A 17,264-nucleotide genomic window follows, 5' to 3' on the forward strand; every position below is an offset into this window, starting at 1 on the left:
AGCCATCCTGAAACTGACCAAGCCTCACCACAAGAGCTATCCCCGTGACCTTTGTCTTATTTTTAATGCAAAGCTCTCTCCAGGAGGAGCTTAGGCCTCATTATGTGGAAGTATGTTCTCCAGCTGAGCCTGTGCAAGCGAATACCCACCTCCCCCTTTTGAATATTCGTTCCCCTACCAAATAAAAGTCCCTGCTTTCCTTTGTTCGGGGACGCCATGACTTTGGACATGATTCCTCGCGGCGTCCCATTTGCTGCAAATACACTTTACTTTGTGAGACAACTTCCACTGGTGTAGGGTCTTATTTAACTCATCAGGACGTGAGCCCACTTGGTTTGGTATCAAATTGGTGACCCAGACAGGACATACCGCTTCATGGTCCCCGTGCTGCCGGCTTGACGTTGCTGCCCCCTCAGGAGACCCAGCCGCCACACTAAGCGCTTTGCTCAGAGGATCTCTCCATGGAGGTGAGTGGCGCCAACCCCATGGCATGGCTATAAGAGTTAGTTTCTTAAGTTGTCTCACAAAGCCTGTCTGTTGGGGCCTGGCTTCGGGGTTTAAGTCCCCACCCAGAGGTAGCCTGGCTCAAGAGAGTGAGAGTCCCCTCTGTCTGGAAGGATTGCATGACCCGGCCACTCCAGAAGGGCCGATGCTCAGTTCTGGCGAAACGGGAGCAATCCCTGGTGACTAGTCAGCGGTCAAAACCCATCTGGAGATTGAATCTCACCTAGAGTGCACTAAGTCTGTCTGTCTAGGGGTGAAATCCCCTCTGGAGATTAAATCACATCTGGAGTGATGAGGTGGGGGTTTGAGGCCCCCTGAGTCTATCTCTGTGTTGTGCCTGTGATGGGAGTAGGTGTCCGCTTGGATGCGGTTAAACCCCTCTGGAGTTGCTGAACCGGTTTTTGTTTGTTTGTTTGTCTGTGTCTGTGTGTTTTTGTCAAGGACGCTTGACGTTTTCCACAGTCTGGCTTTTCAGGACTCCTAGGTTCCTTTTTCCTTGCCCTCCCTATCAGTGGTCGCGGGGTGAAACCCAGCGTCCACCAGTTTGATTTTCCTTTTAAGGATATAGTTACATGGCCCGCGTCTAGTTTCAGGCCATTCGGGTGCTAAACCTCCTCTGGGTACAACTTTGTGGCATCTGCGTCACCACTAACAGTTACAGGTTGCTCCAGGGAGGTTGGAAACAGATCATAAGAGAAGGTGCTGGAAATGGGGGCAACAGGCTCCATCCTGGAGCAGAGCCCACTGGGCTGAATCTTCCAGAATTGGAATGTCTTCGGGTATTTACCATTGACCCAAGGACAGACGACAGCCTGGCTGTAATATTCACGGGAAGATGGGGAAAAATGGGCCGAAAAGGGGACCCTAAATGTTAAATGGGAAGAAATCCCTTATGCCCAGTGCTTCGTGGCACTATGTCTCTAATGAGGAGGATTTGCTTCTCCAAATCAGGAACCATGGGACTGAGGGAAGCCCACCTCAGAGTCCACCTCGCTCAGGTACTCCAGCTTCGGGCCAGCTGGTGAGCCCCGAGAGACTCCAGAGGCTGTAACAGGGCCAAACCCTTTATTATGCCCCCCGAGCAATCCCTCCACAGGGAATTGGACTCTCCAACAACCAAAGACACTTCACTCTCCTCTTCCAGATAGTACAACTAGGTTAGAAACCAGTTATGAACCTGGGGTATATCCCCTAAGACAGGTGCCTGACGGTGAGGGGAGATTAATTAATGTGTATGTCCCTTTGTCCACCTCTGATCTGTATAATGGGAAGACACACACTAAAGGATTGAGGGCTGACCCAGAGGCATTCATAAACCTGATAAAGGGAATCTTCTCCACTCATAATCCAACCTGCACAGATATTCAAAGCCTGTTAACTACACTCCTCATGGCTGAGGAAAAGTCATCTGTTCTGTTAAGGGCTAGGGAACAAACATAATGAATAAGACCCAGGATCAGACATTCGCAAGTTTAGTGAACAGGCTGTACCAGGGACTGACCCTGAGTAGAATCCCAATGATTCCAAAGATAAAAAAACGAGGATATTTTTGGGGTTTGCTTTAGAAAGCCGTGAAAACACTAAGCCAGCCACCCCTTGACTGGTCTAAACGGAGAGAGGTCCAACAAGGCCCTGAGGAAAACCTGCCTGTTTTTCAGAGGCTGCAGGACTGCCTCAAGTGATATACTAATTGCAACCCAGGGCAGTACAGTGGTTCTCAATACCTCTTTCACATCTCAAAGTGTTCCAGACATCTGTAGAAAACTCCAGAAGTTGGCTATAGGTCCTGACACTAACCCTGCTCAACTAGTAGAGGCTGCATCTAGGGTGTTCAATCACGGGGATGAAGCCAAGGATGAAAAGGAAGACAAGGAGATAAAAGGTAAGCCTCCCCATTAGCTGTGGCCCTCCAGTCCACTCAAGGTAACCCAAAGGAGAGAAGGAAGACCCGGGCCCCACTGAAGGACTAAAAAGCCACCAACAAAGTTGGGGGCTAATCAGTGCGTGTACTACAAACAGGAAGGGCATTGGTGGCGGATTGTCCAAACCAGCCCCATAGGGGGAAGGGATTGAACAGGAGCGAGCCATGGCAACTTCCCTTGACTACAGATGAGATGTGATGGGGCCATGGGGCTCCCCAATTAACTCTAGGAGCCTTGGGTGACCTTGGCAGTAGGAAGACAATATATTAAAAATTCTTGCTCAATATTGGAGCCATATTCTCAGTGTTGAATGCCCAAAACAGAAAGCTTTCAAAAAGAAAGTGTGACATAAAAGAGGTATCAGGAAAAGGAGAGACCAAAAGGTTTCTGGAGCCCCTGACCTGTGAAATAGGATAAAAATATGCTGGAGCATTCTTTTCTGTATGTACCAGAATGCCCTGTTCCCCTTCTAGGGAGGGAGATGCTATCTAAAGTTAGAGCCTTCCATAAGCTGGGAACAAGATAAAATAGAGATCCAAGTTCCCAAAAGTCAGGAAGTTAAGTTTATGACCCTATTACAGGATTCATCGGTACCTAAGAAGGAAGAGATTCCCCTAAATATTTTAAGCCAAGTTAACTCGAAATTATGGGCACAAGGACAGGTGCCATGCCAGTAAAGGTAAAATTGAAGGAGATGGATCACCGGCTCTGGGTAAACCCGTACCCCTTGAAACCAAAAGCTGTAAAGAGAAATCTTTCCTGTAATCAATGGGCTTTTGGAACAGGGGAATATAGATTTGTAAAAGGCTGGGAACAGGGGAATATAAATTTTGTTCAAGAGCTTACTGCTGTCAGTGCTATACAGTGCTGGGTTTATAATAGTAGATATCTTCATTTTGTTTCTAACACAGAGCTCCTAAAAACTTTGTAATTTCTCACATAAGAGCCATAGGGGCATCCTTTGTTATGATAAATACTTTAGTCCTACCTTTGGAAAGCCCCTAAAGGTGGAGGCTGGTTGTCAGGGAAACCAATTGTGTGATTTGGGGGTTGGAACTTTAAGCCCTGTCCCCCTCCCCACACCCCCAGGGTGGGGAGAGGAGTTGAAGATTAAGTTCAATTACCAAAAGTCAATGCTGTAATCAACTATGCCTGTGTAATGAAGTTCCCATTAAAGCCCAAAAGGGTAAAGTTTGGAGGGCTTCCGGGTTAATGAACATGTGGAAATTCAGGGAGAGTAGCATCCAGAGAGGGCCTGGGAGCTCCACATCCTTTTTCTACATATTTTGCTCTATGCATCACTTCCGTCTGGCTACTAAGTAAAATGTTTTCCTGAGTTCTGTGAGCCGCTTTATCAAATGAATCAAACCCAAGGCGAGGATTATGGAAACCTCTGGTCTGTGGCTGATTGGTCAGAAGCACAGGTGACAATCTGGACTTGCAATTGTCATCTAAAATGGGAGGCAAAGTGTAACCCTGTGGGACTGAATCCTTACTCTGTGGGATCTGATGCTGCCTCCAGGCAGACAGTGTCAGAATTGAGTTAAATATGTTAAACTACCTAGTCTGTAAGAGATATAAAGTGTCTAAAGGAAAGGCACAAATATCTAAAAAGAGACTGCAAAGTATTTGGGGCTCATGAAAGACAGGGAATAACTATAGGAGTGCTAACCCAAATGTTGGGACCCCTAAAAAGAATGGTGCCCGTTTCTCAAAGCAGCTAGACACCGTGGAGAAAGGATGGCCCCATGCTTGAGAGCTGTAGCCGCCACCTGCTTCCTAATCAAGAAAGCAAAACACTGACTATGGGCCAACCTATGACGGTGTGGAAACCCCCCCCCCACATCAAGTATCTAGCCAGCTAGAGACTAAAGGACATCTATGGCTATCCCAGAGTAGAATCAGATTTCCTTAAAGCCCTGTCATACCTTAAACCCAGCTACCCTACTCCCTCATTCCAGTGGGCCTATTACCCATGCTCGCCCAGAGGTGATTGATCAGGTTTACTCTAGCCAGAGATCTCCAGAGTGAACCATTGCCTAACGCAGAGGAAATACGGTTTGTAGATGGGGGCAGTTTCAGGAATAAGGGACAAAGAAGAGCAGGTTCTGCAATAGTGTCTCTGCATGCAATCATAGAGGCCAAGGGGCTGACACCAGGCACCTCGGCTCAAAAGACAGAAATAATTGTATTAAGGAGAGCTTTGGAATTGGGAAAAGAAAAAATAACAATATACGCAGACTCTAAATATGCTTTCTCTGTAATAAATCCTCATGGAGCCATTTGGAAAGAAAGAGGACTCCTTAATATCAGCAGTAAGGAAATTAAACATGGGCCAGAGATCCTTAAACTGCTGGAAGCAGTACAGGGCCCCAAGGCAGTAGCTGTGGTCCATTGTAGAGGCCATCAAAGGGGGGAATCAGAGGCTATCAAAGGGAATAACTTGGCAGATGGCAGCTGCAAAAAGGGCGGCTATATCAGGAGAGCTTCTCTAACTGCCATTAATTCCCATTCTACCCTTCTATGAGTTTACACCAGTGTATTCCACTGAGGGAGTAAGAGAAGTCACAACACAGAGTTCTCAGTGGTCCCCAATAGTTAAGGGCTGGATGATAAACCCACGAGGCAGGATTTGGGTCCCCAAACAAACAGCTTGGGGGCTCCTCAAGAGTGCTCATGATTCTATCCATTATGAAGAAGAAGCCTTATACCCATGGCTGACGAAGGTCATAAGCACCCCGGGGAATAACTGCACAATGCGTTTGTTGCCAGAAGAATAATGTACAAACCAGACCTCCTGTACCTCCCCTGGCCAAAACAACACAAATTTGTGGACTTTGCCCGCAGAAAACTGGCAAGTTGATTTTACTATTATGCCCGCGGACCCTAGAGGGTACGGTATTTGTGGATACATTTATGGGAGGACTGAAGCCTTTCCTTGTAGGTTGAAAGGGGCTAATAAAGTAAAAAAGTGTTGTTACCCCATTTTGGGTTGCCTAGATCAGTTCAGAGTGACAATGGGCCAGCTTTTATATCAATAATAACTTCTGTAGTCCATAAAATTGACACTGGTGAGAAACCTTATGCATGTAAAGAATGTGGGTTAAGCTTCAGAATTTAGACCTCATCAAACATCTAAGATCTCATGATACAAGATAACCTTAGGAATATTATAAATGTGATGGTGCTCAGGGCAAGCTGCCCCAGGAAGCACCACTCTGGTTTGCGGATTATTTCGAGCTGAAGACAATAAGGACATTTGACCTCCCCCACTAACTGCCTAAAGGATCTGACATGGTGGCTCATTCCTGGAACAGATCTTCTATCATGATGGCTATAAAGATAATGTAAAATAGATGTTACAATGGGAGGGGCACCAAGCCCCTTTTATCAAAAAAACTCTATCTCTCCCTGACCAAGTTATCAATAGATGACCCTGAAAAGAATTGTCCTTCTGCCCTCTGAAGTCCCAGGCCACTACCCACCCCCAACACGTTCCTTCGCCTTTAGCTGCAATACTTAAGCAAGCAGCTTAGACAGAGGGACGAGTTGCTCATTTCTGAGTTTCTCCCATGTATACATGTTATTAAACTTGGTATTATTTTCTCCTGCTAACCTGTCTTGTTGATTATTTGGCCAGCCAGAAGAACCTTAAGGGAAAGGGCGGAGGGAGATTCTCCCTCTTCCCCCGACAAATGCTTCCATAAAATGTTCTTAAGTTATTACAGATTATAAAATAGAAATCTATTTTTTTGCAACTACATTCAAGTGTTACGCAAGCCAGTTGTACTAAGAAAAATACTTTGAAGAAGAAATGTAAGCAGGTGACCTGTAGCTACCTCACTGTCACTAAAATTTGTTTTTGTAATAGTTTAAAAGCAAACTGTGTGCTTGGTGGTTGTTAAAACTTTTGGGTTGTTTCTCCTCTGCTTTCTAAATCTAAGCCATTCACCTGAAAAGAAAATCACTCTATAAACTATGCAGATATAAGTCCTGTGAGTTTTCTGCCTGACTACTTGTTCAGAGAAGTAATGACCGGCTATCCACCCCAGGCTCTGCCCTGGATCCTAACCAACCCCATACTGTTTAGGCACAGCATGCTTCCAAGGAGGTTGCATGTTCCTGGGCAGCAGGACTAGGTCCATCAGAGAAGTGGGCAACCCAGTATCTAGACTATAAAAGGTGATGGAATCTACAGGGGGAAGGGCAAGTGTGCACAGATCCTAAAAACATTGAGGCTATGAAATTACAGGTGGTTGTTACAAACAACTTGGGGCTATGCTTCTGGTGACCCACAAACCTATTTGAGATTAGCTGGAAATTCTGCTCCTCTGCTGGTCCCTATGACAACACCCATGCTCAGCAGGAAGCAGTTACAGAAGAAGGACTTTTGACCTGTGCCCCTCAAGAATGAGGAGCAGGACAAAACTAGAGGGGGGATTTGTCACCAATTAGGTGCCTCGAGAAACTCAAAGGTGGGTTTGGAAGCAATTAACTGTTTTTCCAAGTTTTTTTTTTCCTTTTGTGTGTTAAGGAGGTTGTAACCACCAGCCATCCTGAAACTGACCTAGGGAGGCACTCAAGGGAGATGTAACCACCAGCCATCCTGAAACTGACCAAGCCTCACCACAAGAGCTATGCCCATGACCTTTGCCTTATTTTTAATGCAAAGATCTCTCCAGGAGGAGCTTAGACCTCTTTATGTGGAAGCAAGTTCTCCAACTGAGCCTGTGCAAGTGAATACCTGCCTATCCCTTTTGAATATTCATTCCCCAACCAAATAAAAGTTCCTGCTTTCCTTTGTTTGGGAACGCCATGACTTTGGAAACAATTCTTCATGGCCTCCTATTTGCTGCAAATACACCTTACTTTGTGAGACAATTTTCACTGGTGTAGAGTCTTATTTAACTCACCAGGAGGCAAGCCCACTTGGTTCGGTATCAATAGAGGAATGAAATATAGGATATTACTACAGACTCAGTAGACATTAAAAGTCTACTAAGATAAATTAACTAATTCTTAAAAAACACAAAAAACCACAACTCACTCAAGATGAAATGGATAACCAGAATAGCCCTAAATCTAGTGATGAAATTGAATTTATTATTTAAAATCTTCCCAAAAAACACTGACGAACTATTTTCCAGAATGGCTCTATCACTTAGTCTCACTGGTTGTGGGCTCAGTGTATAATCATGCTCCTCCTCCGGGAGTGAGTTGCTTTTTTAGTGTGTTTGTTTGCTTTTCTTTTTTGTTTTCTCCTGTTCCCTTCACCTCTCTGCAATGAGTTTTCACCAATGCCCTAGCCCTAAGGGCAGTAGCACTGGTTACCCTCTCCCCACATATTATGGCTTCTGTTCTGTAGTGAAGACAGAGGAGAAAGTTCTCCATAGTTTCTTGTCCGTCCCCAATGGCTGCTGCTCTCCTTTCCCAGCCTGCACCACAGCGAGTGATGTTGAGCCCTTTCCAAGCTTTTCTGTGTCTCCAGAGGGTTCATAGAGAAAGAGCCATCAAGAGGATATAGCAACATCCAGCGTTTTACACTGCTCTGCCAGCACACATTCAGTCTTCACCAGTGTGTCAGATTTTCTAGCTCAACTCTTACACGTGTTCTCTCTCTCTGCAGCCATTGTCTCACTTTATATGTCATGCCAGTTGGTTATTCTGTAAGTTCAGGTCACCAGAAGGTTGGAAAAAAGTGAATTTGAAGTTATTCTTGCTCTTTCTTGTCAATGTGGGAAAGACTCTGCTTCCAGCAATCTACATCCTGGGGCAAAACTCTGAGACTGAATCTCTTTCTTTTATTAGCATATTTTGTAGATATTTCTCTACCTGTAAACATAAACCTACTTTATTTTTGCAGTGCTGTAGAGTATTTCTTAATATGGATTTATAGTACATTATGTAACCAATTACTAATTGAGGGTCACAAATTATTCTGTTTTTCAATCAAGCATTGTTTCTATAGAAGCCTTTAGAAATCTATCTCTGTGGTTATTCCAGTAGGATAAATATAAAGAACTTGAGGTCGTGGTGCAAACAATCTGAATTGTCATTCTAAAATACAAGCCCAATCATGTGTCTCCCACATTACAATCCTAATTTTTTTCCCCATAGTGAAATCAAAATACCTTTACTTCTTCATCATCTACCTCCAACCTATCTCTCCAGCATTTCCATCTCCTGGTCTATCTGTAGATTTACCCTTTGGGAAATAAAAAATGTTTACTGGTTGTTTCTCACAACAAGAACTCTTCAAACCTATGCTGTAATATAATTTTAATCCCACTGAGATTCCCTCATAGAATTTGATTCTGCATTTTGCTTCTTGTTTTTATTGTGGATAGACATAAGAAACAACTAGCTTAAAAGTTAGTCTAATATCTTCTGACACTGCTATTGAAGGTACGTCCATTATGTTGTTCAAAAAACATTCACGTAATGAATTTCTCTTTACATTTAGAGCCAGGAAAAGTTTCTTTTCCCTCCCCCCATGGATTTATTTACTTCCTTTTATTAGATAATGAAGCATTATAACTGACTATTTATTCTCCATTTGTGTTTTGATTTACAGGAAGCCTTAGTCAAATTTTGTGTTCTAAGTTATACTGCTAGCCTAGATTTTATTGGTACTTCTTTCTATAAGATTATTGACCAATTACAATATTCAAGGCACTATGCTAATTATAGCACATATAAGAGAAAAATCTTTTGTTCTTGTGCTACTTACTGACAGCAAGTGTGGGAAAAAAATGGCTAAAAATTCTAAGCAGGGGAATACAACATGATGCATAAGTCAGGAAAATGGATAACTATGACCTGGAAGACGTTTAAAAAATGTTACAAGTTTCCGTGTTTCACAAGTATAAATTAAGGAAAGGTTAGAGTTAGGAATAAGAAGCATGAGGATATGAGTACCTGCAAGGCATGTTTGAAGGATGGTGAGAAAGCTTTTCATTCTTATAAAAAGAAAATTTAAGAATAAAATATGATTTGGCTTTGGATAAAATTAGTAGAAATTATTGGTCATGCTAAGACTTCAAGACCAGGATCTTATAAAATCAAATGCTGTGAATTATCGGAGCACTGGGAGTTATCAGTAAGATCATGTAGAGGGAATTGTAGAACCTTTATATTCCAAAGATTATGAAAGCCAAGGAAAAAGGACTGAATATGGATGAAACATCTCACTTTAAATGTATAAGATTCTGATTCCTATTCTCTTTATTAACAAAAAGCAATAGGCTCTCTTCTTCCTAAGGTCCTTCCTAAATTATTCAATGAAAATTATTACTTGGAATGATTTTTCAATTATTAAACAAAAATACCCATGTGATCTCAGAATCTAAGCCAATCTAGAAACATGTAAAAGGTATGTTTACTCTTTTAGTCTACAGAATGAATGTGTTTGACTGGGGTAAGGTAATTTGTGAATCACACAGTGAATGTGTTAAATCAGACTGTTGCATAATCCAGTATGTAGAATCTTAAATTCATTAAGAAACTCAGATTCTTTAAGTCCCCTTGCAGATTGCATTTAAGAGTGCTTACAGATTCAAACACAAAGACAGCACAATTCTGTTATTGATTGATTGACTGATTGCTCCAAATTATGAAGTAGAACGAAATGTATAAACATAAATTAGGTGAACAACATTAGACTTGAGAACCCCAGGATAAGACACACTGGATTTCTCTCATAGGCAGTAGAAAGTCAGAGAATGTTCAACGGAAGTATGATGTTGGATATATTCACATCTTTCATATCTTAGCATGAACACTTAAGAGGGTCATTCAATTTAGATACGTTAGTATTGGTCTAAATTTGAGAAGTTGCATAAGAAATATAAATGAAGACTTGTTATAAATATGTTATGAGTGAGATACAAACTAGTTGTTGTAAGATCTAGTTTCTCATGAAAAATTAGCATATCCAAAAGTGCACTCTTTCTGTACAACAGTGGTCTGGAAGTGCATAGTAGCCACCTCCTTCAAAATAGCAAAAACAAATGTTATTTGGCCATAGTCTCCACTACTGTTTATTGCATACCATGCTTGTTAAATTCAGTTATCTTATTTTCTCTCAATTATACTGATTTTCTTGTTCCTTTTAGTACATGACTTTGCTGTCCCTCATATAGAGTCATCCTTGTGGATTTTAAAAATCACCCTGGTATCAAAGTGACATAATCTATACCATATATTCAAAACGGAACTTGCATAATGAAATACTTTAAAAGCAATAGTCTATAGGACACAAATTTAGATTTTCTTAACTGTAAATGTATAAACTGTTCCTTGGCCTAGATTTTACACAAGAAATTAAAGTGCTTAACATTTCTGAAGAGCTTCCTTTGGAATAGGTGCTAGGCTAGATGCTAATACATAGGTAACATAAAACAAATTCCTGACTGATGGCTTGTGGGGCTATAGAAGAAAAGGGCTCATGCAAACATAATACGAGCGAGGGCTGTGATAGCACAGTGTCGTGGGCGCTCAGGGGGGAAGGCAGCTCATTATGCATAAGTGGGCCTGGGATTTGAGGCCTGGGGTTTAGGTGAGGTGTTCAGAAAGAAAAGCTTCAGAGAAAGGGCTACCTGGACTATAATGAAGCACTGTAATTTTAAAGAAGACAAGAAAGAGAAGAACAATTTGGTCAAAGAGGGCCAAGTGTTCCCTCACGTGTTGGTGTTAAACCCACAATGATAAAATGGTTGTGGTGGTATTTGCATCTCACACAAATTAAGATTGTTAAAAAATTAAATTACCAATTTGCAAACTGTTCTATTTACTATACAACAGCAACAGTTCTGGTTTTAATGGTTATTTTCCATGAACACTATTTTACGATTCTAATTATTTTTCTTGATCAATTTTTAATTCTTCAAATCTATTTGCATAAATAGCCTTTTAAAAAGAATTAGTAGTAAACTCTTGCTAAATACAAGGCAAATGTCTTACTCTCTACTTTCTTGTCAGCTTCTTAGTAAAGACAGCATTGTATTGCCTCTTTTCAGAAATTGTACACTTTTAATTTTGTTGCATATAACATTTTTAATTTTTAATAATATTCTTGTTTAAAATAGAAGACATCATAGGAGAGAAAAAAATAACATTTTACAATGTATCTTAAAATCCATTTTACCTTCATCTATCATATATATTTGAATACAAGTACATTTTTGAATACAGGTATATTTGAATGTGTGTACAAGCTTCAGTTTGCAAAGCAGTGCATTTTATAGACTCCCTCTCCCACTTCTTTCTTTTTAAAAGTAAGTCACAGAAGAAAAAACTCAAACTGAAACTTCTTTTACCAATTTTTTGAACTGCAATTTCTTTTTTTTCAGTTATGCTGAAATTCATTAAAGTAATTCTACTAGAGAATTTGGCAGAGCTAACATCAGGCTTTAATTTATCAGGGTAAGTTTTGTAAAGAATTTCTCCGTTCTCTGGCTAAGAACTGACATTTTATGTATGATTAAAAGTTAATGTGCTTTAGTTTGGAATGAGAACTATTGAACATATTGTGTGAAAATAGATTTATGCCATAAAATGTTTTGTATGAAAAAATTGGTAGTGTCATCCTTCTCGCTCTTAATGTTTTGATTCTGATTTTCTTTCTCATACTTGCTCCTGCTCTCTCTCTCTCTCGAGATGTGAATACTTAAATTGGATAAATTCAATTACCCCTCAATTTCTCTTTTGTCTTTCAAAAAACTAATTAGAAGTTATTGAGTTAAAAAATGTTAGTGGTTTCAAAGTATATTAGAACGGTGGAATTTAAAACACTGTTGGATACATAAACTTTCTGACTTCTAATCTGTACATGCATATGTTATTCACTGAAGCAAATATAGTCATTATAAGAATGGTAAATATGTGTCTAAATACTTCAAGGATTAACTAAGGTAAATCCAGGGATGGAAATAGGATAAAAAGTTTAGGCAGAAACAATATTAGAATAATAAGTTCTGTTTATCCACTTATAACATTTGTTGAATTCTTAGTGTACATGAGGCATAGTACCTGCGACTAGGAATATAATCAGGCATAATTCTTACCCTCACAGAGCATAAGATCCAATGGAAAAGACTTAATACAAAAAATATTTTAGGCATCTGGCCACTCCCTGGTGTCATAATTGAAGCATGAAAGCTCCGTTTCCTTCTCCAGTGAACAGATCCATTGAAATGCCTACAAAAGGCACAGGTCTCAGGAACCAAGGCCAGCATGGAGATGTTTTAAAGGTTAGGCATTTGTGACACATAAAATGATGTTAAATCTTCCCTTGTCCAAGGGAACCCAGACCCTCAAAACATTAAAGTGTAGCTCCAATGGTTTGTTTTGTATAATTTTTTTTGAAGTTGTCTTTCTACAGAAATAGTGTATTAATTCGCTTAGTAATGAATCATAATTGTCAATTTTGATAGCTCCATATAGTAAATGTATAGAGAAGGATTATGCTATATAAAGAGAGAGAAACCTAATACACTTTGGCATGATAGGAAAGGTTCTTGAGGAAGTGATATTTATTCTAAATCTTGCAGGATGAAGAGGAATTCGTTTAGTGACAAATGGGAGGGAAGACATATCAAGAAGAAATTCGCCTAAGAGAAGATCTAGAGTCAAACGGAATATTGGGCTCTGGGGGAACTGATAGAAGACCACACCGATGGAAGGAGAAAGGGTTAGAGGAATCGGCAGATGACAGGCCATTATACACACACGTGAATGTGTGTGTGGAGGGATGGATGTGTGTATATACATTTATGTATATTTAAAAATAGGAAAAGGAAGCTACAGAAAGATTTTAAGCACTAGCATGAGATGATCACATCGCATTGTTAGCAGATCTGCTTGCTATTTGGGGAATGGATTAGGAGGGCTTAGAGCAAATGTGAGGAAATGAGAAAGCAAGCCAAAGCTGTGGTTGATGGTCACTTAGCCTGAAGAGAAGTGGATGGATTTGAATACATTTAGAAAATAAAAATGGTAGACTTTGATGATGATTGCATATAGGAGACAGAGGGAGGCCAGTGTCAAGGATTTTGTTCATAAATCAAATAAAGAATGGAGTTTTTGTAATATAATCTAGGGGAAAAAAGTTCCATTGTAAATTTTGCCTAACATAAGGCATATTCTCACTTTGACAAAAATACCAAATCAAGTAAACCTCAAAATGGAAATTAGGATGTGGTTCTCAGTCCCTATAATGTACCGTAGTTCCTGTTAGGAAATGATCTGGATATGTTGCTCAGTCATGAAGTTGAATACACTAGTTTTTGAAAAATAAGAACTATAGAAAAAAATTCCAATGGTATACACATACGTACACTTTCTTTAGATTCTCTGCAAGCAAATAAAAACTTTCCCAATTTATTGAGGTGGTTTTTCCACACAAATAAAACAAACCAAAGATATAGAAACCAGTAGTAAAGAATTCTTTTATCGCACCTCTAACAAAATTACATAAAGGGAATTCACAATATCCTCTTCCTTCAGGCGTGTGCCATATTAGTATGTTTATGCCTTATTTATTTTTGCATCCCCAGTGCCCAAAATATTCCCGGCCCCATAAGTGTGGAATGTCAACTGGGGTCTGTGTGACTATTCAATAACTTGCCTAAGGTCATGAGGCTGATCAGAAAAAAAAAGAAAGAGAAAACCAGGCTTTTTGTCTCCTTTCTCTTAGTGTGATATTCTTTCTGCTGATCTTATGTCATGTCTTTAACCCAATTTGCCCTTCCCCTCCCTGTTCAGCCAACACCTACTGCCCTGGGCAGGTCCCTGGGACCTCCAGTTATTCAGAAACTACTTCTGGGAATGATAGCCTGGTCCTGGTTTGCCTTATTTCAAATCAGTTCTTCATCTCCTCAGATCTTCATTTAGCCTCATCTAACTACTGCCTTATTTATACCACTATGAATGTGAAGACGAACGTTTTCCAGTTACCACATCTTGAAAAGTTTAGTATTTATCTATGCTGCCTTCCAGTAGGTGTTTGCTTCTTGCTACTCAGATGACCCGTAGTCTGATTCAGCCCAATTTATAATTGACTTATCACCGTCCTAGCCAATGTCGTCCATTGCCCCCCTCTTCCTACCTCACTTGGCCCCTTCCTCAGAAATGGAAAATCTATGACCGTCCAGAACATTTTAAAGCAGAACTTTATAATAATGGTGACTATTAGATTAAGAATCACCTGAATAAGAGAATGAGGAAAATAATTTCTTGTAGAGATCTGAAGGACAACATATTTGGGTTAGAGTCTGTAGCATGCCTCATCAAATTTATGAAATGTGCACTATGCGATAATTCTCACTCTTTCAATAAACTATTTTATTTTTTGTAGAATGCCCTCCTCTTCTCTAAGAACCTTCTCACAACCCCAGCACTTATTTTGAGACCTGTTTTTGTTTTTGGTTGCTAATTAATACCTGCTGAGATCTTAACTGGTAATTCAGATAGAAATTAATGATGCCTCAGAGTATGACCAATCCAGGAAATATTTGCATTTTCAAAGGAAACATAGATTTTAATGGATTAAGTCAAGGCACTAGATTTCTAGCCAAATAGGTTGTGATTTTTAGGCAGGGGGAAATTTTCTCTTTTATCCATAGATTTTATTTGCACATTTTAGGCTTAAACTAGAAGGGTGAATGTTGTGGTTGTTAGAGATGGAATAGGGCAGTGTCAGACTTCTTTAAGGATACCTCCATAGGTTATATAGAAAAGTTTGCAGCAAGAGACTAAAATTGGTACCTAGAAAGAGAAAATCTCTGAAATATTGTCAATAACTGTTGTGTGATTTATTTCATTTATGAGAGTTTCCTTTGGGGGAAAAGTAAATCCATAAATAAGAACTTGGAGTGTAACAGTAGTTCTGTACTACTGGTTACAATCTTTAATAAAAATATTCAGTTGCTGGAAAATAGAAATTGCCTCAAGTCTTTTTAAGCTGTTGTCCTGCATATGCTAAATCTTTTTAGATTATCATAAAATTATGTACCCCTTTTTCATGTTTCTCAAAACAAAAAATTATTCAACCAATGCTGTTGAAATAAAAGTCTCAGGGCCAGCCCCAGTGGCCTAGTGGTTACATTCGGTATGCTCCACTTTGGCAGGCAAGGGTCGGTTTCTGGGCACAGACCTACACCACTCATCTGTCAGTGGCCATGCTGTGGCAGCGGCCTCACATACAAAAAGAGGAAGATTGGTGGCAGATGTTAACCCAGGGCAAATCTTCCACAGCCAAAAAAAAAAAAGTCCTGATCACTGTGAACTGGATTTCAAGTACCTAAACATTAGAGTCATTCATTACCTTTAATAATGTAATAAGAATTGATCCAAAATAGTTTTTCCTTGTCTAAGGTAACATTTCTTATTCTATTTCTTACTGCATTGTCTGGCTCTTGAACTCTTCTAAAATCTGGCATCATTATGCCCAGCCACTTGTATTTCCTTGTGACCTCCAGCACTTACCAGAGCATCCTGAAATCACACCATGTTCATGTCCACTCTATGCCTTCTTGTTTTTTCACTCTGCAATGTTCATCACTGCTCTGTTTTACCTTCTTTATAGAGGTTGGAGTTCTATGTTGTTAACTCTCAACCCAGGAAAAAACCGAAACAGTTAAAACCTGAGTGATACTTGATAAATAAGTAAATGAAGGCTTCCACAGCTGCTCACTAGCTGTGGACTTTCCTATCCTTAAAGAACTAAAATATAATTTTACATCTAATGACAAATTCTTACAAAATGAGTCTTTCATGTCAGTAATCATATCCTGTAACTTTTGTCTTTCTATTTTGGTAGAGGACATTGTTTTATACTTCTTTTGTATACCCTTTGTCACCTACCACAATGATTGAATGTTTTTGATAAATTACTATTGATCAATGTTTAGAATATGGATATGGCTTTCAGACATGCAATCCAATCCAATGATCCTCTCTAATACAATGATCCTCTCTTTATTTGTAGGTGCTAAACCCTGAGACAAGTCAAGACACGTAAAATATGCTCCCTTTGCTTATAGAAAATACGTTTCATTGGAAAGGTTAAAAATATAGAAGAGAAATAAATGGAGACTAACATAAAGTCATTTTATTTTTTAGTACTTTCAATTTACTTAGAAAACACTCTCAGAAATGTTATTGCATATAACTAAAAAAACTACCCTAATAAAAATCATTTGTATTTAATTTTACAAATTAAGACAGAGTTTTTTAAATTAAGTAACCTTATTAATTTCACAAAGGATTTCTAATTTAAAGAGAGTTTTATTTTTCTCTGATAGAGGAACTATAATCCTGGTGAGTTAATTTGTACTAGACTTTTGTTTTAAGAAAGAAATAATCTAGAAATATACATTTTTTTTTTTCCAGGATTAGAATTCTACAATCCCCATGATAACTTGCTTGAGGAATTAATTACCATCATGGTTAAACACTTTTTTTCTTCCTTATGTCTAATTAGCAGTATTGCAGCAACTTATGATTTTATCTTTGTCATGACCTTTATAAATTTAGAAAAATATGGTCAATATGATTCTTATAATCAAGCTTAGTACACTTGAAAACAGGTATCAATTATCCCCTTAACCTTCTATTTCCTAATCTAAATATATATTTACCACTGTTCTACATTTTTCCATAGGACCTTTTTTTTTTCTTTTAAATATCTTAATAACTTTCTTACTCATGTTGAAGTGGAGAAAGCATTATTGAGATAAATACAGAATATATTAGAAAGTTGTTTTTTCTAACATAAAACTTATTTAAAGGAAACTTTATGTTACATTTGTTTCTATAATATATACTTTTTTTTTTTTT

The 17,264-nt window shown here is 39.3% G+C and overlaps 1 long non-coding RNA gene across 1 annotated transcript; it reads left to right on the forward strand.

Moving 5' to 3' along the window:
* Positions 1 to 201: 201 nt before the first annotated feature.
* LOC131423114 (uncharacterized) lies at positions 202 to 15,365 on the forward strand. The gene is made up of 3 exons (XR_009224244.1): positions 202 to 467; positions 11,777 to 11,849; positions 12,977 to 15,365. It is a non-coding gene; the product is annotated as an uncharacterized LOC131423114 (long non-coding RNA).
* Positions 15,366 to 17,264: the final 1,899 nt, after the last annotated feature.

The sequence above is a fragment of the Diceros bicornis genome, chromosome 27 (genome assembly GCF_020826845.1).
Source record: "Diceros bicornis minor isolate mBicDic1 chromosome 27, mDicBic1.mat.cur, whole genome shotgun sequence".
Taxonomy (NCBI): Eukaryota; Metazoa; Chordata; class Mammalia; order Perissodactyla; family Rhinocerotidae; genus Diceros; species Diceros bicornis.